Source organism: Sceloporus undulatus, chromosome 5 (genome assembly GCF_019175285.1).
Source record: "Sceloporus undulatus isolate JIND9_A2432 ecotype Alabama chromosome 5, SceUnd_v1.1, whole genome shotgun sequence".
NCBI classification, from domain to species: Eukaryota; Metazoa; Chordata; class Lepidosauria; order Squamata; family Phrynosomatidae; genus Sceloporus; species Sceloporus undulatus.
In genome coordinates, this window is record NC_056526.1 from 104,198,174 (window position 1) to 104,223,006 (window position 24,833).

Sequence of the window (24,833 nt, forward strand, 5' to 3'; positions counted from 1 at the left end):
TACAATTTATTAGGAGAAAGATATACACATACAACTCTCCTATTATATCTATAAAGTTAGAAGGGACATTGTTTACATGTTACAAACTTTTAAGAAGTTAAATCCGTACAAAAATGTTGATTAGGTTTTTTGAGGGGGGGGTGTTGTTCCCTTGGTTATTGAAGGTGTATACTGAAAAAAGTAATCTAGGAACACCTTACAAATATTTATACTTATTTCTTTTTGATAATTAACATTTCGTTCCTCAAAGAAAGGCCTTGTGCTTCTGTATTCTGTAATATACCACACACATTGATTTCACTCAAAATGCTGATTTATTTTATTCAACAGTTGTGTGTTGTATTCCAGTGCTAGGTCACATCATCGCAAAAGAGGAAATGCCCGACAAAATTCATCATAATCCATAAATTGCACTCCATACTAAAACACTGGGGTGGATTGAAACTATAGTTAATTATACTTTAATCCCATTGAAATTAACAGAATAGGTTTACTATTTGACTGGATTCTGTACTTTTTTCCATGCACAGTGTTTGTGCATCGATTTCATCATTGCAAATTACATATCTTTTCAGTATAGAGTGGACTTATCCTGTATGGTGCAACATTCTGTGGGTTAAAAACTTGTATTTTGATATAAGAACAACAACTCTTTTCAAGTTATTTCTTTCTGTTCCCCTCCTGTGTAAGACTTAAGCTTTCTAGTTAAACTATTGTTGAGGCTGCAAAACAGGTGCCTGCTTTACAGAGGGCCTTATTCTGTTATTTCCACTGGAGCCGGTGGCCTTCTGAACTCGCCTTTGCTACCTCCTTCCCCCTCAATAATTTTTTATGAATGATAGCTTTTCAACACCCTGGGAACAGCTTGTTGGGAAAAAGTGTTCTTCACAGGGTGCAGTCAAATCCTACACATTTCATCAAGGGGATCTTATGAAAGGAGTAATACTGTGCTTACAGGTATGACGTCTTCTTGAGGCCCTTATCCTCCTTCCCGTCTTTTATGAACCCCTCCTAAATATGTTCTCTCTTTTTTTATTAATTCCAATTGGCTGGCTGGTTCTTTCTCTCTCTGCGTGGGCTTCTCAATTAAACTCTTGTTTGTTTAAAAACTTCAGGCTTGTTTAGTGGATCCCCTGGGGAGACGCCAGGAATAGGTGGCAAAATAGAAACCCCAGAATCCAGAGGGCTGCATTGACAAGGCTGTTATGTAGTTTATAAAGGGCAGTGACACCTCTTAGAGGACGCCTGGAATGCTTTGACAAGTGCTGAGCAGCTCAAGCTTTCAGGAATTTGTACTTGGGATGATTGGTCCCAGGCTGTCTGATTGACTCTCTTTGGTGTAATGGACATGGATATTCTTTTTGTCCTTCATTGTCTGTCCTTTAAAACAAATTACTCTGCATGTTAATACCTTATTTAACAGACAAGACTGAGGACTCAGTCCTCCATGAACCACTACACCAAGGATGGTCAACGTCCATATTCCTGGGATGAGAGGACTTAATTATCAGCTTCACAAATTGATTTCCCTCCTGTCAGGAAATACTCAGGCTCCACAAGAGTTTAATATCACAGTTTAATCTGAAGACTTCCAGAGTAGTGTATGCTTAACCTGACAACACCAGGAAAGTCAAATGCTAAGAAAACTGTCATAAGCTACATAAAATGAGTGTAAAAGACTAAAAGATCTAGAAGCCCAAGTAAATAAAAACATCTTCAGCTGGGAAGAGAAATACTGTATTTTGACAATTCTCCTTTGTGCAGGGCTTAGACCATTAGATTTCAAAGTTTGTCAGTGTTGTCCATTATGGTTTGGGATATTAATTTGTTGCTGTTAATGATGATACTTAGAATTATTTAATTTGGTTAATTGTGTTACTTAATTCATTAGTGTGAAAGCAAGTGATGGGATTTGCCCCAGCAATTAAGATGGTATTTAAACTACTGAAACTAAATCTCAGCATGGCATACCACCTTTAAAAGAAAACATATTTCAAACAATCTGAAATTACCGTGCAAGTGGGTGGTATGCTGTGCCCTTCAATGAATGCTCCCACCACTGTAGAAACATGGAGTGCAGGGAAAGTGGAGTGAGGGAGTGTTGAAGCTCCCAAAGAACAGTTGGGTTGCCATTATCTAATTTTTATTTGAGACAGGAGGGACCAAATGGTTAGGAGTTACCACAATTTCTCCTAGTTCACGATAAACATTCTGCATCACTTTAGCCACCCCAAAAGACTGATTTGCTAAAAATTCTATATGTGACATATCAGTGGAAATGGGCCTAGGGGCTATTCAGCAGGTCCCCATCATTAGCTAGAGATTTATTATCACCAGCTAGGACTGGAAACATGTTTCCAACTAGAATAGTAAACACCGTCTGGCCCTCTTCTCCTTTAGAGGACACAAAATCATTAAAGACTGGATCATTAAAGGATCTACACCTCTCTGCCTTTCACAGTTACTTGAGCAGCAATTAAGTTGAAAACTTACAATCTATTCTTAACTAGAAAATAATTCCTCATGAACTCTCTATGTATGTGCATGTGCTTGCAAGCACATTCAACTCTTCTGTTGACATGTGACAACCCCATTCATTTCACAGACTTTTATTAGGTAAGGAATACTCAGAGGAGGTTTTGCCTTTTCTTCCTTCTAAAATATGGCCTACATCACTGGGTATTCATTGATGGTCTCCCATCCAAGTGCTAACCAGCACAGATCCTACTTTGCTTCCAAGATCAGATGGGATCCGATGCCTGCAGAGCATTAAAACCTCCCAAATATCTGGTAGCCTGGAAATGACAAGGTCCCTCCCAAAAGAGGCAAAAACTGAGAAAACAAATCAATACTGAAATAATAATTACAAGCTACTATTGGTAATAATAATAGCATATCAATAGCAGGTCCTCTCCATCTGTCTCCCAAGAGTCCTAAGAATCCTCTTCACTTTCCTTTTTGACTCATTACCAACAACCGGAACTCAGTCACTCCAGTTAGCAAACAAAGCCACTGCAGATCATCTTCTTTCAATAGTTGCACTAAGGGAAACATCTTTGAGCTTGACCCAGCAACATTAATATTAGTCATAGAACAAAAGCAAACAGCAGTAAAGCAAAGCACAAACCACCAGAAGCGACAAATATATCTTATCTCCAGTGTGAATATCCGTTTTCTTTCTCTCTCATCTGAAATAAAATTTCAGATTCTCATGCATATCAACAGGGTCTTTTACTCTTTCATTTAGTGGCTCAGATATTCAAACTGAAAGTTGGAGAGTTCGGAGCTCACAAGGGGAGAACAACTTAGTAGTCACTTGTTAATCTTTATCTTGTCGCTTAAAAGTCAATTAAATGATTAAATCCATAAAAACAACAGTAAAATGAACAAGCAAGAAGGCAATAAAACAATAAAAACAAGCAATAGATTAAATGAGCTGTGAGGCTCAAAACTAAGCTGCTACCTCCAATGCCATCTAGATGGGATTTGCAGAGAATAGCATGGGGTTGCCTCCATTTTCCCCCAAGGAACACATTTTATTATCGGCACATTTTATTATTAGTTCCTTCCAAAGTGCTCCTTTTTGGTTTTGAATTTGCCTTTCAAAATTGAGCACTTGTCTTACATGGACTGCAAATCATATGCTATGATTATTTGCTAGGAATTGTGGAAATCAAACACATTTGGAAACTCCTAGAGCATGAGATCTTGCAACGTATTCATTTAAATTTTTTAACTGGTCTGTATCTCTCTCCTCTCTCCATCCTCTCCCAGACCTGCCAACATGTACACTGTTCATTCACCCTTTGAATATCTTGTAAGTTTAAAACTCAATAAAGAATTAAATGTTTGAGTTGATTTAGGTCCAAAACACACTGCAGAAATAATCCAGTTTGAGACTGCTTTAAGTGCCCTGGCTCAATACTAGGAAACTATAGTTTTGTGAGACATTTAGCCTTCTCTGTCAGGGAGCTCTGGTGCCACAATAAACTAGAGTTAGAATGGGGGGGTTGTTTTTTTAAGAGGTGGTTGTTCTTGTTGTTGTTATTATTGGTTTAAACCAGGTGTTGTTTTTGGATTAATGTTTTAATGAAAACATTTGAATACTGCCTACAATATTAATTCTGTACAATATTATTTTATGTATTAGAAAGCTTGATCAACCATGTTTTCATGCTTTCTAACACTAACTATCCAAAGGTATTAGGCTTTGATATGATTTATATTTTTCAGTAAAATTCTGGGAAATATATTTACAAGTAAGTAGCCTATATAGGAATATAGGACTACACGACTACAGGACTAAATTAAGAGGGCACTCAAATTCAAGAAGGAATTAAAGTAGACCAGGGGCAGTTGAATACATGAATATTGCCCAAAAACATCTACTCTCTGGCCAAATCATAAGACCTCTGGCTCCTTCTTTTGTCACCTATAAAAAGTGAGCTTCTTGGAAATTGATCAAGAAATCCTGTACCTTTTAACCTGGAAGTAAGCCATTCAGAACTTCAATGGAGCCTACATCTGAGAGAATGGGTGAGAAGTCAAGAAAGATAATTTAAGGGGGGGAAATTCACTGAATTACATAGGTGCACAGCACTGTGTGATCAATACACATACTAATGGAGTACAAATAAATTCATTATAACTCCCCTCCTCCCAAATATACAAAACCAGAAAATAAAAGCAAATTTTGAGGAGATGAATGTTGGAGCGATTCAAGTTTTCTAAGACTTCAGCTTTTGTTCAGGAAACAAAATATTTAAAAATCAAAGCTAGTCCTGCTACCGTTTAGCTTTAAATCTGCAGAATAGCAGAAATGTGTCTCCGCTTCTCTTAGAACTGAAACTGACTCAAAAACAACAAATGGCAAGTAGCTTGCAATTAATAAAAACTTTACTAATGGCTTGAAATCTACATATGCATGGGGAAGGCTACATCCTAACTACTGGCTAAATCATACTTCAGGTAAAAGAGGAACTCTTTAAGGGCACCATCTCTGTGGAGGAAGATGTGAGGGGAGGAAGATGGTGCTGACTAGACAGAGGATCTCTAGGGCCTGGACAGACAGGCCAAAATAAAACTGTGTCGTGTCACTTTAGAGGTATGCTAGTTAAATTATTAAGAGGCTGGAAGTCGCACCAAAGCCATGCTTCAGTCCTAAGGACTGAAGCACAGCTTGGTGCAGCTTCTGGCTTCTTAAGATGTGTGTGTCATTTAAACAGCATACCTCCAAAGTGACCTGAAGCAGCTTTACTTTGGCCTGTTTGTTCAAGCCCTAACTTCTTAAAAGGAAGTGACCGAATCTCATGGTTTATTTATTGGACTACAAAAGATATTTATTGCCATGTCTTTCAATCTTACTTCTGAGCAAATGGGAAGCTTTAATTAAGAAAATCGTGCAGGAAATACTAGTTATCTAAAAATTCCACGTGCTCTAAATAGCAAAGAGGGAGGGAGTGAGAGAGAATGCTGAAAATCTTCCAATAATGAATTTAAGAGGGTCATAATCTTGTTCCCCTCCTCACTTGCCACTTAGACTCCAAAAACGTCCAAATGGGCTAATATGGGGATGTAAGAACATGAGCCTTCATCCAGAAAGGGTCTAACATTTCCAAAGAGCCTCCTGAAAAGCAAATAAATCACCTTCCTGTTTCCATATTCCATCCCTGACAGTTCCTCTTATTCTCCATTTTTGCCTCCTAAAATCTCCAAGGCATCAGGCAGAGTAGAACAAGCCTAGTCATGCATTTTCTCTGGTCCTAAACCTCGCTCTTTTGAGGCCTTCCTGTCCTAATTATATTAGTCAGAGAGGGTACTACCCCATCCCTTAAACTAGGTTTCATTATAATGACTTAAAATACCTGGATTTTGAAGTGTCGGAATAAATGTCATTAATCAAACAATATGAGACATCCAGCCATTGAGAGAGGGGGATCCAATATTTAACAATTTAATTATTTTTTCCAGATTCTGCGTGTAGGAAGAGTTTTAAAGGCTGGGACCTACAAACAAAAAGGCCTTTTTCCTATCTTACAAACATGAAAGGAACTGAAGAAGAACATCTTAAGAATGATCAGAATTCTCTGCCAGATTGGTGTGGCAGATAGCAGTTCTGAAGGAATGTAGGTCCCAAGCCGTTTGGCACTAAAAAGATAAAAGCCAGCACTCTGAATGGACAGGTAGTGAAGTTACTATTCAAAGGCTGGCATAATTGGATGGGTCTTTAAAATCTGGAGCATAAAATAATGGGATATATACAGCTTTCATAGATAGTTTCCCCCTTTTTTGATGTGTCTCTTTGGCCTGAACTTCACAATAAAGAAAATATAACTTCTTTCATATTAATGTCACCCTTGAAATTTCTGTGGGCTGCCAAATAAGCTGGTTAGAAGCCTACAGTTGCAGTCAAGCCCTTCCTGCAAACATGCCTTCAAAAGAAAAAAAATTAACCTTGCAGCTATCAGTAAGAAAACACCTCTTTTATTGTTTTAATTATCTGTGCTGGTTTTGAACATCCCTTCTAAATTTATCAATCCGTGGTTTTCCATTCTGTCTGTAGGCTCCTCAGCCTCCATTCATATGTTTATGAAGAAATAACACTTTTGGATTCTGAGCTGTTGTCTTCTATGCAACTATGCACACAAGAAACCTTTTCGAAGCCAGAATGCATGCAAGATTAAAAGCAGCTAGTCAATATTATTTACAGACTATCTACCTGAAATGAACCACAGTGATCACACACAGAAATACTCTCCTGGCTCCTTTTTTTAAAAAAAATGTCACTGTACAATCCAGATGTTAAAGCCCTACATGGCTTGGGTCCAACCTATCTAAGAACCTTCTTCCGTATAATCCACCCTGCGCACTCAGGTCCTCTGAGAAGAATTTATTGCAACCTATTAAGACCAGGTTAACTGCAACTTCCCAGAGGTCCTTTCCTTCAACCACTCCCAGAGTACAGAATGGCCTGCTGGAGGAGATCTGTCATATTACCAGCTTGAACAACTTTAAAAAGGCTGTCAAGATGGATCTCTTCGGGCAGGCCTTTCCTGAATAGCAAACCCAGCCACCAACCGAATCTATCTTTCACTAAGTACTTGTACCCCATCTGCCCGTCCCTGACTATTTTAATTGTATTGCTTTTAATGTTTAGTTCTGTTTAATTGATGTTTTAGGGGAGGGAGGGAATGATTGGGATATGGGATATGTATGCTGTCATTTTAATTGTAAGCCGCCTTGATTGCCCTCGACAGAGAGGCGGGGTAAAAATTAAGTTTTTATTTTTATGTTAATTCTCACCTTTGTTATTCATACACATAGAGACACCTGTACTGCTTGAAAAAGGTTGCTTCATCCTATTCACTACAGTGTAATTAATAAAGAATAAAATTGCACTAGGGAAGAATAGTTTAGTTCAGAAGATAACAGCTAGAAGATGGCTGCATCCTCTGTGTGTGTGTGTGTGTGTGTGTGTGTGTGTGTGTGTGTGTGTGCACGTGCCTTCAAGTTGGCTGTCAAACTCCGGCAACCCCATGAACTTCATAGGGTTTCTTAGGCAAGAAATACTCAGAGGTGGCTTTGCCAGTTCCCTCCTCAGAAATGTAGCTCACAGCACTTGGTAATTGCACAGTGGTAGTCTCCCATCCAAATACTAACCAGAACTGACCAAGTACTAACCTGCTGAGCTTCTAAGATCAAACAGGATTTGGTACCTTTAGGGTATTTAGTCTAAGCACTATTTAAGAAGGTGGAATAAATGCAGAGCTAGCCTTGTCCTAAGATCAACCTCCACATTATGGTAATATTTCTATTATGCCAACAAAAAAGGCTGTTTTGAAATTACATATTTCTTCCTCAGACAACTATATTTTTAAGCATGCAGGGGAGGAAGCGCTCATGTTTAGCCATATGGTCTCCATGTTTTTGTTGTTATGAAGTTTGTCTATATTGTCAGAGCTAAATTTAGGCATTGCATTAGCCCAGTATATTGACAGCTGTGTCACGCTGCTCTTGTTAAGTTTTGATAGAGAGTTTGGCCATGTTTACCACAGTGAATCCACTGAACAACATTTCCATGGGATCACCTTGAGACCCCTTGAAACCTGATCCAGAAAGAGAACCCGAGGGGAAAGGAGAATGGCAGGAGCCCAGGGTTTTGGAACTGCACAGGGGATCAATCACACTTAGCTTTGGTTGGAGAGCATAACCCCTCATGGAAATAAAGTTCCAGTTTAAGATGGTATAAAATCTTTTACCTCTAGCATGGGATAAGTGTAGAAACTCTAATACAGTATTGTGCGACATGGCTAATCTTGAGAGCAGGATTACTGAATTACATGATGAATCTCTTCTATTCATGTGGGGTGGTGGGAAAGATAATAGGTTTTGGATGTCTCTGGCTGTTAAAAGAACCCTTGCACACACAAAACAACCATATTAAACCCTTCTTCCTTATAGCAGATCTCCTTGCCATGCTGCTTCTGTCCTTTTACCTCCTACCTGCATTCTGAAATGGCATATTCCAGTGATCATTTAGTTTTGTTGTCTGTGCAGCCAGGGTGGGGTGCATGACCATTTTTCGGTGGTTTTACATCTCCAGTCTATGGGTGTATTCCACAAACTAAATCATTTCTTCAGTCTGGAGGATTGCCTGTCCCATGATTGTCACTAAAAACATTTACAAGTTCTGGAGAAAGATTCAGTTCCTGCGGAACACATGGCTTTGCTCCACCAGATGGAAAGTTCCTTCAGTGGTTAGAGAAAAGTTGTTTCATACTCCTACAGCCACCACAACGTTTTTGGATAAATGACATGATGATGGAATCCAGTTGTTGGTGGGAGTGGGGATGGGGAAGAAGAATCAAAGAAGCTGAAGAGGTTGGGGGTATTTTTACCCTGTTGGGGGTTTTGTGTTCCTGAATTTCAGGGAGTGTCTTATTGGAAACATTTCTGGGTTTTAAAGTGGTTTGGTTTTTTATTCTTATTTCACATGTTTATGTTGTTGAGTTTGCCCTTGTTTATCCTGAAGCTAAGTTAGGGTGACCAGATATTTTTCTTTTCAACATGCCTTCTGCAATTTCCTTCATGACAACATGGGGAATGCCAGAGGATTTTACCAGCTGGAAATGTAGGTCATGCTGAGGACAATAGTTTCTCAAGGGTACATGCTTATTTGGCTGAAGAAAAGAATCAAGATGTGGAAACTTCTGCTTCAGATACAGTGGTCCCTTGCCTTCCACGGGGATCTGTTTCAGACCCTGCTGCGTAAGGCAAGTTTTGCCTATGCTTGAGTCCCATTGAGCATAATGGGGCTCATGCACGTGGCGGCACAACATCGTAAGTGCCGTGTGCATGCATACATTATTCATTAAATGGTGCGGGTCTTCCAGCATAAGCTGGAAGCCGTGTAAAAAGTGCCCGCATATGACGCGGGCACACTGTACTTTTTAGAGAATTAGCAGTCCACTTTCTGAATTTCTGTGGCCCTGCCTTTGGTCTCCCAGTCCCTCTCACATTCTCTCATTTTGTCCTTTTTCATTTTTATACAAATAGTAGCTTGCACACAGACACATAATTTTGTATTCCAGTGTGATCAAGTCCTAAATCCCATTGCTAGACCTAATGAATCAATACCTAAATTGTGTATAATAATGCAACATGTATGTAAGTCTTATCAATACAATGGATCTTCTCTAGCTGGAATGAACAGCTCTAAAATGCATCCAGGTACAGAAAATTTGTCAGCAGTAGACATTGCCATAGCTGAGTCCAGATGCATTTTCCAAGTTCTTCAGAACTATATTCTCTTATCTCATAAACACTTCTAAAAATGCCGTATTGATCTTAGTGCCAATAGGTGCAGATCCAACTTTTTCTCCAAGAAGTAAAGCTAGAGTTTCAGATAAGGCAGGAGGCTTCTCAATAGTTTATTCTGGGAATTCTGCAAATATATGAATCATGGTGCCATATATTTGTACAACAATTTTATCTATAAAAACCTCAAGAAATGGACCACCTACCAGTAGTCACATATAAAGGGACAGAATATGAAAACGAAACTCCTTTATTTAGAGAGAGGTAAATTGGGGGTAATTAAATCAAGCTTCCATAAGATAGGCTACTAAAGTGTATCTCCAAATATTTAACAAATGGACAGTACAGTATTCAATTTCATGGCCATACAGTGTTAATCTGTGTTCCTCAACAAGCCATTGAAACATGGCCACTTCTTGTTTTAGTATAACTGATAATAAACCACTCTTAACCATTCCACATTTTCCAGAGGTCTTCATCAAGATTAATGTTTTATCTGTCAGTTTCTCTCCTCATTCGCCAATACTTGGGGGGGGGGGAAGGTTCAATGGCAATGCATAATCCATAATCACTCGTATGGATTATATAATGTTAAAACCAAGGGAACGGTTGACATCCAAAAGTAACTCTAAATCATCTGCTTTTCTTACATAAGTAATGCTTGAGAACCATTGCTACATATTAGATCACCTTTCTTCAAATGGCCGCCGACCAGGTTGTTTTTTCATTACAATACCCACTATCCCTAACTATTGATGAGGCTGGCTAGTATGAACAACAGGTATAGAGATGACATAAAATTCTGACTGGTAGTGAATGAGGAAATGTATCTTTTGATTATATAAGAACATTAATGTAGCTTTTTTTAAAAAAAATGATGGAAATCAAAGGACAAAAAGCCATGCATGTGTGAATGTGCTGCTCAGGAGCGGAGGGTGACAGTAGGGCTGTGTTGGCATTTGTTCAGCTTTCCGCAAAAACATCAGCCATCTCCTTCAACATGCTGTATGGCTTCCTGTAGAAGCAACAGATTCTGTTAAAAGCCATTACTGGAGAGAAGGTGGGAAGGGAAAAGGTGCCATTGAAGCTGAGACTTATCTTCTTACATACACACAGGGCGTTTATGTCCATGGAAGGCAAGAAAATGGATTGTATCTCAAGTTTCTTTTTAAAACCTTTACTGGACTTTAGATCAATACAGCAGACTTTGCTCTATATTGCTCTATATTTTATCTAATGAGTGCGTCTTCCTACGTGTATGTAGCTAAACTCAATAGTAAAATAAAAGGGGGGGGTTAAGACCATGTAGCATTATCTACATGATGCCTATAGTTAGAATGACCATCTTCCAACAAAAACTCCAAAAACTCTCATTTTTTAAGAACTCAGCCAGCACCCATCAATGTTATCTTTTTTTATTATTATTTCACGTTGCTGGTTCTTCCCTCCAGATGTGCCTTCTGGCGCATTGAGCAATTCCTTTATTTAAAAGGAACCTATGGTTTCACCATGTAATGCAAAACACCAATGGAATTACTACACAAGCAAAACGCCCGTAATGGCATAGTGGTTCGGCCACAAGCAATGGCATGCTAATTTTGTTTGATTTTTTCCCAGTGTGTCAGCTGCACTACTGCAGTTTCTATCTGGGCTGTGGAGTTTGTTGTTTGGCAGCAAGTCATAATAAAGGCATTTGCCTACTTTCTTTCTTGTTGCTAAGGAAATCAAAATTTTTGTTAATGATTCTATTTTATGGTCCTTTCTCTGAACCAGCCAGCTACATTTTTAATGCTGTAGAATTATTGTTTGTATTAGTTTTCTTATTTGTTAAATCCCCCTCAATCCTATCCCCAAAAAATCTTGTACGAAATACACAATTTAAAATATAAAAGCAATAAGAAACCAGAGAATAATGAACATTCAGTTAAAAATAGGATGGCAACTCAAATATGCCAGCGCATTACAAAATGCTGAAAAACCATTCAACTTTATTCTCATGATCCAAAAGACCTTTCTAAACAAGAAGAGTTTGGCTAATTTTACAAATACAATCGTTTCAAAATTATAGTCTTTCTTGACAGCACATCAGGAATTGCTCTGAGTAAAGACAAATACTGGGGACAAAATTCTCCCCAATATATTTTGACAACTATTGATCTCTCCTGCTAATATATAAAATATGTAAAAAAAAGAGACAAGATTACTCAGAAGTAAGTCCCTCTCATAGAATCCTAGAGCTGGAGGGGACCACAAGAACCATTCAGTCTAACCCCGTTCTGCCATGCAGAAACTCACAATCAAAGCACCCCAGACAGATGGCTATCCAGCCAAAACCTCCAAAAAGGAGACTCCACCAAACTCCGAGGGAGTGTATTTCACTGTTGAACAGCGCTTACTGTCAGGAAATTCCTCTTAATGTTGAGGTGGAATCTCTTTTCATGTAGTTTGAATCTATTGTTCTGTGTCCTAGGCCTGTTACAGACTGCCAAAATAAAGCTGCTTCGGGTCTCTTTGGAGTTATGCTATTTAAATGATGCATGGGTCCTAAGAGTCCGGAGGTCACGCCAAAGCCAAACTCCATTCCTAAGCACTGGAGGGCAGCTTTGGTGCAGCTTCCGGATTCTTAGGATGCATGCATCATTTAAACAGCATACCTCCAAAGAGACCCGAAGCAGCTTTATTTTGGCAGTCTGTAACAGGCCTAGTCTCTGGAGCAGTAGAAAACAAGCTTGATCCAGCCTTAATATTGTTGGAGTATTTGCATCAATGCTTGTGTGTAGCTCTATGTGTCTTTCCTTGAGAAGGGGGGTGTCTTCTATGCAGGAACACTGATATGTTTGCTTGTAAAGAGGTCACTTCCTATACCCCTCACTTTCTAGGGATCAATAAAAATGTATTGCCCTTTGTTCAGGTCTCTCTTTCCTCTCTGCTCTCACCAAGCATGGATGCAGACACCAAGCTGTGCTACTAAAGATGTTTTCTTCTTATTTACATACATGAGAGTCAGCTTTAGGGACTCTTCTACCAAGTACTATATAGTTTTCTTTACCGAGTAGTTATTTTTGTAGAACCTAGATGGAGCAATAAAGTAAGTTTCTTTTAACCTACCAATGTATCCTGTTTATTTGCCAGAAGCTCAGATCTAGTTGTTTTTACCAAATACCTGTGGAGTACATGCTTATTGCTGTGTTGCTGCTGCTGCTAAACTGATTTAACCACAAATAACCAAACCATAATTAATTTTTCTAACAAATATGACACTCCTTCAAATACTCAATCAGGGCTATCATATCACCTTTTAACCTTCTCTTCTCCAGACTAAACATACCCAGCTCTCTAAGTCTCTACTCATAAGTCATGGTTTCCAGACTTTTAACCATTTTGGTTGCCCTCCTATGGACATGCTCCAGCTTGTCATCCTTTTTGAACTGTGGTGCCCAGAACTGTGTGGGCACCAAAGCAGAATAGAGTGGGACTATTGCTTCCCTTGATCTAGACACTATACTGCTATTGAAGCAGCCCAAATCGCTTTGGCCTTTTTAGCTGCCACATCACATTGTTGACTTGTGTTCAACTTGTGGTCTACTAGGACTCCTTGATCCCTTTCACAAGTACTAGGCCTTACCCCTCTAGTAAGTAGTTTAAAATTGACTAAAAGTCAGACAATTGAAACATATTATTTTTGTCTCATTTGTATCTCATCAAGTGTGTTTTACCTAAATCTCTCAATTGATGTAGAGCAATGGTGAGACTGAACACAACATTGTTGCTAGGTAATTTTACACTCTGGGTTCAATAAACTTATGGAATGAGGAGGTCTCTTTAGATAGTAACTTACATTACAGCATTTCAAAATATTGTATGCTAGTCCTGCTGCAGTTGTGGACCATGTTTTTGCTGAGTGGGGCCCTGAACCTATGCGCCAAAGTTCTGACCTTAAAGTACTATCGGCCCAAGAGTCATGTCCAATTCCTTATGCAAACTGTGACTCTCCATCCCCCACAACACTCATGACAGATGTGCAAGTCAATGTGGAAAAGGTTGCATAAAGGTAAAACAATTCATAAACCCAAACTTTAAAAACCAGAAAATAACTGGATTAGGAGATTCCAGAGAGTGAGGACAGAAAAATGCCTGAAACCCAACAGTAATTTCTTTTGTGGAAATATACACAAAGGAGACACAACAAGACTTCCTTTAGAGCTAAAATATTCAGATAGTAGTCTCTCCAATAATGCTGTACAACCAATCTTCTGGATGTGTGAACAAATATGTTCCCATTGTGCATTTGTGAAGACTGCAGTCTCTAACAGCAGTTAACATCTGAGAAACATGACTTGCTGCTAAATACAAAAAAAACAACACATTATTCTAAACTTGTGCATTTGTTTAATTAGTCAAAATAGATTATTAATTTTGGTTATCAGTTTAAGGTTTAAGGGTCAAATGATAAGTTCAAAATATCAAACAGTCTATTTTTTCCCAAACACTGTTCACTTTTTGTATTTTATTTTTCTTTTACTAGGGACCAGAACATACAGAAGAGAAATGGAAAGAGGCGTTTCTTCTGTGACCCTTCACTCAGGCCATTTAGGACTAGGATTGTTAATGAATTAATGAGTGTGAGAGAACTGACATTATGGAATTGTGCAGCTGGGGTCTTTGAAGAGGAGATTAACATCCTGAAAATCAACTTTTGGAGGTCCCTCCCCCCCAGTAGATTTGCAATCAGGTTCAAAAGATTTGGCACTAAGACATCATCGAAGACTGTGCCATCTCATAATGAAACCAGCTGGGTTTTTAAAAAATCTAAATTGTACAACTTGCAAATTGCTTTTAGATGTGCTGTCACCATAGTTTCTGCCTCACTGCTGTATCCATGACTTATTCTGTCATAATTAACTCTGCTGCTAAGTGTAAATAATGCTGGGGTGTGGAAATGAAATATTTATGTTTATTGGGGTGCTTTCTGTTTTCCCACGAATGAATGAAATACAGAAGTGGGAGAGTTTGGGTGTGTATATATGTGAAACACTCCCCCTCTCATTTTCCATTATCTAATTCCAAGAATATGGCTATCCCCATTTGCTCCAGGAGGTGAGTGGGCAATGCTTCATTATTTTCTTTGGGCTTGCAAGGTTATCAGAAAAAAACACTAGAACATTTTGAAAGGAGATTAGGGCCTGTTCTTTTTCTGGCTTCGAGAATGAAATGAACCAAAGACTTGGAGCCACTGCTGTGTGCTTTTCAAGAGCAGAAAAATCCAGGATAACAATAGGAAGGAAAGATTATGGCACACAGAGGTTCCAAGGTGAAAAACATAATTGTTAATACAAGCTCCCAAGAAAGTCTGCCATTACTATTCAGCTTGAGTGGTAAAAAAAAAATGAACATTTGTTATTATTTCTGTCTAGAGAGTTTTTAATTTTTTTATTTGGATAGGCTGAATTTTCATATTACTGCATATTTTTATTATTTATCACCTCTGGTAACCAGAAGCATAAGTTAGTTACTGAGGCGCGTTATAGACGGGCCTAAGAGGCACCGTCCTCGTGCCGCGATTACGCGCAAGAGGCTGCGCTTCCAGACGCGCCTTGCCCCTCGCGCGTAACCAATACGTCAAGATAGTGGCGCCCTATACAGATGGGCGCTGCCATCTTAACGTAGCGGACACTCTGCGTCTACACGTCCAAACCCAGAAGAGACATCGTGAGTGCGCGCTTTGGCACTTGCAGCATCTCTTCTGGGTTCCTGAAAGGAGCGCGATTTGCGCGCTCCTTTTTTGCTCCATGAGGGAGTCGCGCGGTTTGGCTGCTGCAGCTCCCTCACGGAGCAAACAGCAGCGGCCCAAGACTGCCCCTTTTGGGCGGTCTGTAACGGGCCTGAATGTTTCATTTGTTCAAAATGGCTTACCAGATGTGCCCATGTTCTTTTATTATTCAAAATAGACAAATGTTCTTTGATAGATCTTGGTGTTCTCCCTATATATTTTTATTGCATTTACATTAGATTGCATAAATTACAAAGTACTTTTACAAGTATTGAAAGGGGACAGATTGTCAGCAACTCATCTGAGGCCTGTAGCCAATGCTGGCATACGGCAGAGTAAACTGGCATACCTTTTTTGGTCTACAAAATTGTTGAATCCTTTCATTTTGATTGTATATTTACAATATACACAATGACCAAATGGGTAAATGTTCTGTGGGCATATTTGCCCCTAACACAGTGTTGTTGCATTTTCTATTGGGGATCCTAAAATCTGCCCTCATCACCATGAGTTTAATATTTCTTGATCTTGTATATGAAATCATTGGGTTTTTTTAAATCTTGAAATATTTTCTATCAAATACCAGTGTTTCTTTATAAATTGTTGTATATTGTTTATGACATGGTTAAATGTTAATGCACAATATATACAATTATTGTGGGGTTTGTCTTGTTTTTTCAAAAGTTTTGAGCGATATCTACACACTGCTTTATGCTGTCTATTATCTATTACATATTGTGGCTAACCTCTGTCCCTTAACTGTTTACTGAATAAATCCAATCCATTGCAAATTGTTCCTCCCTGGAACAGTTCTTTTTCACCCTAAGAAGCTGTCGATTTGGGAGATTATGTTTCATAGATCTGGGATGACAGCTATCAAACGTCAAATAAGCATTTATGTCTGTAGATTTCCTGTACATTTTTGTGATAAGATCATCACCTTTTTTAATTCTAAAATCTAGAAAGTGGATCTCTGTGTTACTATAATGGAAATCAAACTGAATATTGGTATCAATGAAGTTCACTAACTTATAGAATTTTTTACAATCATCTGCATTGCCTTTCCATGTAAAAAACACATCATCTAGGTACCTGGCCCACATTTTAAGATTATCCTTACGTTATGCATTGGAGCAAATAATATCTTTCTCAAAATTTTCCCTGTATAAAATTTGCCATTTCAGGGGCTAGGGAACACCCCAAAGCCACCCCATTAATTTCCCAATAATATTTATTCTCCAATTGAAAATAATTTTTTGTCATCGCTAATTCTGCAAGGGAAAATAAAAAAATGTGAAGGAGGATGTATAACCTCCCTCCTTTCTAAAGTGGAAAATATAAGCTTCTTCTTGGAGTATATTAATGTATAATGAGCTTATATCCAATGGTTGTCATTAAACATGTCAGACTCCTTATTTATTCTTGACCCTTTAGGGTTAAGATTGCACCATATATCTTCTCACTGGTTATCTTTGATGAAACAATTTTTTAAAAAATCCATACATATGAACTCATTGGTAGTCCTAATCCCTTCCTTCTAATACTCAAAGAGACCACTTTGAGAGTGCAGACTGCAGAACTCCAGATCTTTCTGGTAATAGGTATGTATATAATAATATGGGCAATACAGTAGTTACTGTTTTGTTTTTAAGAGATAGTGAAGACTATTTCACATGACTTATCCTGTCTTTTCCCTGAGGGGATACACACTCGTTTAACTGTCAGTAACTCATTTTCCTGTGGCTGGGCCTATGCGGCATGTATGCATAAACCCGTATGCAACCCGGGTTTATCCCGCAGTTTTTCAAGGACAGGGTTTTCCCATCCTTGAAAAGCTGTGGGATAAACCTGGATTGCATTTGGGCTGCATACACTCGGCCACAGGAAAATACTATAAAATCAATTATTGACGGTTAAACATGCGTGTTCCCGTTGGGGAAAAGACATGTGATAATCCCCTATGTTTTTAAAGGTGGTTTATGTGTTGTGCCAGTCTCACAACTATAATAAATGTACTTTATTTTATAATAGCCCCTAAAAAAGGCCAGTTGGTGACAAGATCGAAACACATTGGGCTTTTTAAGAAGTAAAAGTTTTTGGACCATCACCCAGTATGTGGACTTGGAGGAGCCAAGATCATGGCCAGGGATGTATTATTAAAATAGGAGAGTGAGGCAAATAAGTGAGAGCAAGAGCTTGAGGAGTTTTAATGATAAAAAGAAAAGCGATCCAAGAAAAGAGATCCAGAGTGGGCAGGAAACAAGTGTTGGCAGCAGAGTGTTGGCTAAACCTGGGACCAAGACAACATAATGGAACAACAAAGAGAAGACTACAGTTGTCAGATATTTTGTCTATCTACCTACCTATCTGAAATGTTTTAAAGAAAGTAGCAACATCATTTGGTTATGGGCTAAATGTGATGAACAAAGGGAAGGAGATAAAAATTAAGCTATGACTTTTTCCCACAAGAAAATAAGGAAAGTTTATTAAGGAGAGGACAGCTTAAGGGGAATGATGTAAAGTTCAGTCTTGGGGCAACAATCAACCTTCCAAACAGAGACATATGAGAGGCAATTGAAGATACAGAAGTAAAATGAAGTTGTGATAGAGAAATTCTATGAAAGGGAGTTCAAGGTTAGAGAAAATAAGTTAGGTGACCTGCATATATGGGTATGACTAAAAACCGTGCAATTTCATATCACCCAGGAATAACACTTTTTAGAAAGTTTTTGGGAAAATATCTAGTTCTTCATGTACTTCTTGATTGACTAACATCAATTGTATAACCAGTTTAGGAAGCATTAAATGTATTAAATATTCAACTAATAAGAAGGAAGATATAAAACAATAACAGCAAGATATATACAGAGAAGGAAACAAATGGGAACGTCAGGTGCAAACAACAGGGAAGGAATGAAGTGTTTAGCTGGCAAGAAGATAAATATGCATCTTATATTAAAACAGTGTTTTAATATCGTTCTTGGGGAATCTTGCTTGAACTAAACTGAGGAGATCTATGTGGATCAAATGCTCTTAATGTATACAAAAATAAAAAGGATGAAATATTCAAATATCCAGCTAAGCGTTCTCTCAAGACGTCTATTGATCATAAGTCTTTCAAGAACAGATTCTTAAAGTACATCTAGTTTCTCTGCAATAGATAGTCCTTAAAAAAAAAGAACCTCCAGACACAGAAAAACATGGAAATGAATATGCAATTGACTTGTGCATTTGCCGTCTCTTTTTCTGCTATAACATCAAAAGGATGAACTTGCAAATCATCCCTGAGTAATTCAGCCTAGCATTTGTTTCTTGTTCCTTTTGAGGAATACAGAAAGTGGCTCTAATTCCTTTCCCATGTACCCATCCATCTTATTCAGCAAATGCTTGTGACAAGTACTCTTGGCACCCCAATTTGGAGCTTTGGATCAGTTAACTAGGCTGGTTATGAATATTCGACTCGATTGGGATGATGAATGAGGCCTCACAAAGCAACATTTAAGGCAAAAGACAGTGGGGGGAGACTTGTGAAAAACATCCTAATGAACTGATTTGAGCATGCAGCTAAATTTGATTAGAAGCCTTTGTCCAAAGACACCCGGAGGTGTGACCTCACTAGATATTGATTCACATAAGCCAACTTGGCTGTCACTGTACAACCTCTTTTGGAATTGCTTTCTGCATGAGTGGTTGGAAACAAAGCATCCACCACAGTAGTTCCACCACAGTCGGGCTCATTTCCTCCACATGATGTACAGAGTTGTGTCTCATTTGTTGCCTTTTATTTATTAATAAAAGCCCATTGAAATCCACCCAGTTAGCCTGAGACAATTCCCTACTATGGCAGGGAAGGGGGGGCTGCTGGCAATTCCAGAGTCTTAAACTGCTTAGCATTTGATCTCTGTAACAGCATTTCCTGGGAAACAACCTTTTTGTCATTCATCTACTCTGTAGATTGTATTGGAAAAGAGAGTTCCTATGAAGCCAAATTGACTTGGGGAATCATAGAAACAGAAGGAGGTGAGTGTAGGCAAAAAAAAATATAAATATTTGTTCTGATAGGTAAAATGAACAGATAAAGGAAATCATAATCTGCCTACAGATTGTTCATCCTCTGATCCTCCAAACCTTTATTTGAAATAATTCCAAAATGAAATGAATGAAAAGGGTGTACCTCTCCTCCATTTGCAGGCCCAGTTTAACTGAATACTTCCTGCTTTATTGGGCTACAAGTTGTCCTGGTGCCTGGAGTGAGCCATTCAAATCACAGTGGTACTATCAGGGAGGAAAACATCATGGGTTAGAAGCAAGGCCCAACAGCAAACCTGGAATTTGCCTTCTTATATAAGGGGCACCATTTTACTACACCATTGTATTTAATGGGACTTGAGAATCCATGGATTTTGATATCCACGGGGGGCGAGGGGGGGACCAAGGGTCCACTGTATTTTTGCAAGCTAGGACTACACGTCTAGATTCTGCTTTGGTGATTCATCTGTCCTCTACATACTCTTTTTTGTTTCCCCTTCTCAAATTTGCTGTGCAGCCACATGGGCTTTTTCAGATGTTTCCCATTTCACTTCTTCCATGGAATTCTTTGTGATTGTGCTTTCAGCAATTCATTCTTCATGAACTCCCAGCCTTGCTGAGTGTCTTTATCCATTATCATCTCTGACCATGTGATTCTATCCAGTAGTTCCCTAAGCTTCATAAAATCAGCTTTTCTGAAATCCAAGATTCATGTATGGCTAGAGTCTTCTTAGCCTTGTTCCACAACCATCAGTTCTAGCATTATGTGGTCACTTCCCCCCAAAGTACCAACTGCTTTGATTCCAGCGACCAACTTTCCCTTGTTGGTTAGGATCAATTCCAGGGTTGCTGATCTCCTTGTTCCTTCATCTACTCATTATTTGCAAGACACATCATGAAATTGTTGGAGAGCCTGTGCTTGGCAAAGCTAATTTCCCAGCAGATATCATGATAATTGAAGTTCCTCATAGCTACCATCTCTTCTTAGAGATTTCTGAGATTTGTTTCAGAACAGTATGAACCACCACTTATAACAGATGCTGCTAAGATATAGCAATGCTCAAGTATATTAATTCATTGGATGCCTGGCTGTTTGTGGATGCCTGTTTAGTGATGTGTAGTGCCTCATCAGATGAGACTGTATTCCTTGATTGATAAATGGTTGTGTAAATTATACAAGTAATAGAATTCTAAACAAGTTAAATCCTTTATAAAATGACTGCATAATGTCTTAACAGTGACCATGGAATGCATGAGAGATTTTGATGATGGTGGTGGTGGTGGTGGTGATGATGATGATGATGATGGATAAATGGCTAAAGTATATTGTTTAAGATGGTAATGTTCTTCTATTAACTGTTTAAAAACCTGTTAAAATGCAGAGAAATAAAAGGATGAGTCCTTATGAAAGTGTCTTATTTGCCATACAATGAGATGTAATGAATTGTATGACATCTTGCATGCAATGTGTTCCAATGTGATGAAAAGCAATGTACCCAGACATTGACATACCTGTGTTTCTTCCTAAGTGGTATGTACATATATGTACATATTGGGCCCGGCCTTGATTAAGAAGCAGAGCCCTCCCTCCAGCCCATCTTCCTTGGTCCAGGCCTCAGAGGGAGAGAAGAAGGCTGGACCTGATCCCTTCCCCCCACTATTCCCTTCTCCTTTTGTGTTATGTCTTTTTTTATTGTAAGCCTGAGTGCAGGGAACCGTCTATTATCCCCTCTGTTGTAAGCCACCTGGATTCCCAGTGATTGGGCGGTATATAAATAAATCCTATTATTATTATTATTATTATTATTATTACATATTTATATATCTATGAATACACATGATAGCCTAAATGATCACCAAAGAGCCTGTTCATTATCCCATATAAACACCAGTATCTTGAACTGAGCTCAGAAGCAAAATCAAACCCAGTGTAGTTCTTGCAAGACCGATGCTATATGGTATCTAGAATGCACACTGGACACCAGTCTGGCTGCTGCAGGTTCCAAACACTTTTCAAGGGCAGCCCCACATAGAATGTATTACAGTAATGGAGAGGTAACTACAGCCACTGAGCCAAATCTGACATCCCCAAGAAAGGACACTCCTGGACACTGCAGTAACCTGGCTTTCAGGTTTCCACCCCAGAGGTACATTTAGAGTGCAAGTGAGGAATTTGCTGGAACTTAAATTATTAGCATAGTCTGAGCAAATATCAGGATACTTGAAATTCCCCATTACCACTATATCTCTTCTTTCTGAATGTGTGGCCATCTGTTCCAGTAAAGCCTCATCCACCTCAGTCTGGCATGGAGGTCTGTAGTAGACCCCCCTAATGTTGTTTCTCTCCCCCTTAATTTTTACTCAGATGCTCTCAACCTGGCTTCCAGGATTTAAGTCATGGATCTCTTCACAGGTGTAATCATTCTTGACATATAATGCTACTTGTCCCCCTTTCTCTTTGATTTATTTCTCTAAAACAGGTTATATCCTTCTATTACCATGGAGCTTATTACATGTACATTTAACCTGACTGCACCCTAATGAGTTGCAGCCAGGACATGGGATGCAGATGGGAATCATTGCACATAATTCACTGATGATTCTGTCAGGTGATTGCAGCCTGGCTGCATCCCAGGTCCCAGATGGCTTTCAGAAACTGCTTTTCAAAGTTGGAAAGCTCCTAGCTTTGAAAAGTGGCCACTGAAGTATGCCTGGGGACTGGGGTGCAGCCAGGCTATACTCAGCCGGTGGAATCGCCGACAGATTATGTACAATAATTCCCTCCTGCATCCCGCATCCCGGCTGCATCCCATTAGGGTGCAGTCAGGTTAAATATATGTACGATAAGCTATTTCTGCACAGCATTTAAGTGACTTAGACTAAGTGCAAGTTTATAAGAGGTGTGTGTGTTCCTAATGTGGAGGATACTGGAAAAGATTGAGGCTCAGGGCTGTAAGGTTTGCCCTCAGGGCCCAGGCCAAAGCTACCTATCATTATTTTGTTAGCAGCAGCAAGCCAGAGTTATTTTTTGTAAAAGGTGAAAGATTTATATGATCTGAAGAGAAACCAGAGTTATTTTTTGGATTAAAACTCCTAGAATGCACAGCTGGCATGGACATGCTCCATGAAGGGATCCTGGGACCTTTTCTCCAAAAAAGTAAAATTTCAAAGGTCTGCTGAATGCTCCCTAGAAACTTCCTGAGCTGATGGTTTATATTTAACAAGCTCTGTCAGGTTTATATTTTCTTCCTTGATTTTCTCTTGTGTAAAAAAAGGCAAGCGGCTACATAGTCCAAATACTGCCCCTGGCCTCAAAGAACATTTGTTTTTACCTGGGCAATGTAACCAAATGATTTCATGTGGTCAGAAAACCCCCCAATTTGTTTTGACTGAAGGCTCAGAGGTGTAGAAAGGCACATGATTTTACAGTAGCTGCTAGGAAATGCTATGAGATGGATACAGGACTACTAATCCATTGCAACTGAATTTATAATGACAGAAAATGCTGTGGTTCATGACAGCAGAGAAGATCAGTTGGAATCGTTTAATCCAATGAGAAGAAGCTGGAATTTTAAAGCCCTTTTGACTGGAATTGCAAGAGGCGATTGGTGTGTTGTTTTACTTTGACACTGACATTGATAAGATGTTGATGTTAGTGATGTCTGGACAAGGAGCGAGGAGTACGATCTAGCAGTGACATTAATCCCTCCATGACTTTTACAAGCCCCTTCTCCCTGTTAGTGAGCTGTCCCTGCTATTAGGTAAATGGAGGCAAGTTTCATTTTTGGAGAAAATAAATAAATAAAATGATTGGTTGAGGTTGTCCACCTGAGAAAACTTATTTTGTAGCAAACATTACTTTTGTTTAGTTTTTATAACCATACCAAACACCATGTGATTCCCATGCCCAACCCTAACCCTAACGCTAACCCTAACTGCTACCATTTTCCTATCCAAGCAATCAAAAAGGCATCTTTGTGGAAAGAATAGAGGTTTGGTGCTTCTTTTGGGTGCTCCAGGGATGAACTAAACTCTTTTACCACTCTACTCAGAGAAGGGAAAGAGTTAAAATATTGTACTTACATTGACCGGTGGATAAGTTACTTATACATGAGTATATACAGTATGTAAATTGTCCGTGGTCATTATTTTTGTTTTCTTTATGTTTTCTCATACAGATTCTCATACAGAGTGTTTATATATGTTTATGATACCATTTCAGCATTTCCAATACATTTAATTACTCCAGCATAGTTATAAACATTATTTAGAGAGTATTTCTAACTATTTTAACCAGGATATGATAATTTCAAAGCATTCCCACTCAATAGTCACAATCAGTGTGTTGAAAACAGCTTTTTCTAGCTCAGTCTCCTGAGGGTTAACTGGCAAGTTACTGCTGTAATCTGACTTCTTATACAGTGGTCCTCCATAGGTCTTCCTCATAGGAGTCACTACTCTTATTTTAATACCTTTTGGGAGTCTCAGAATGTTTTCTCTCATTCTTATTTCTATTGGAAAATCAAGATGGACAATACTGACCTCTCATTTGTGTCCCTTTTCAGATATCTTGTATTTATTTATGCAGGTGGCTAGTTGGCACTGTTCCCATATATTCATAGAACAGCTTCCTATTTCTCATCATGTTGGGAATCTATCTTTGCATGATCTCAGATTTCAACACTGTCGAGCAATAATCATGTCACTTTCTCCTTTCTATTTTGTTTTTAAGAGAACAGCTGGATTGCCTTGGCATATTGCCCAATTTTTTATCTTTATCTTGTACCTCTGGATGGCTGTGTGCCCAGAAGAAGACTTCAGGCCTGCACATTTAATATTTCTACAATGTCGTTTTACAGAAGGAAAGAGAGCCATTTATACTGTTGATTCAAAAGTGCAGGGAATGAAATGCAACAATTATGATCATTGGCAAATCATAATGGATTTCCCATGAGGACTAGTCCTGTCAGGAATTTCTTTTGATGACAGCCCTATGGGCAATTGGATGAAACCTTTGCTACAGCTCATCTTCATAACGTAGGCTCTTGTATGTTATGGTGGCACCATCCTCCTTCAATGAGGAACAAAAAAAAGTGAAATAATGGGGAAGGGCCCCCAGATTTATACACTCCAATCTGCCTGGTCCCTTTCTCATCCATCCTCAACTTTCTGGTTTCCCTGCCCTGTTCCATCACAATATTCCATTGTATAGTAGAGG

At 38.9% G+C, this 24,833-nt stretch overlaps 1 long non-coding RNA gene across 1 annotated transcript; it reads left to right on the top strand.

The window, feature by feature from the left end:
* The first annotated feature begins 796 nt into the window (after positions 1-796).
* Positions 797-16,377, top strand: LOC121931391. The gene is made up of 2 exons (XR_006104126.1): positions 797-957; positions 14,342-16,377. It is a non-coding gene; the product is annotated as an uncharacterized LOC121931391 (long non-coding RNA).
* Positions 16,378-24,833: the final 8,456 nt, after the last annotated feature.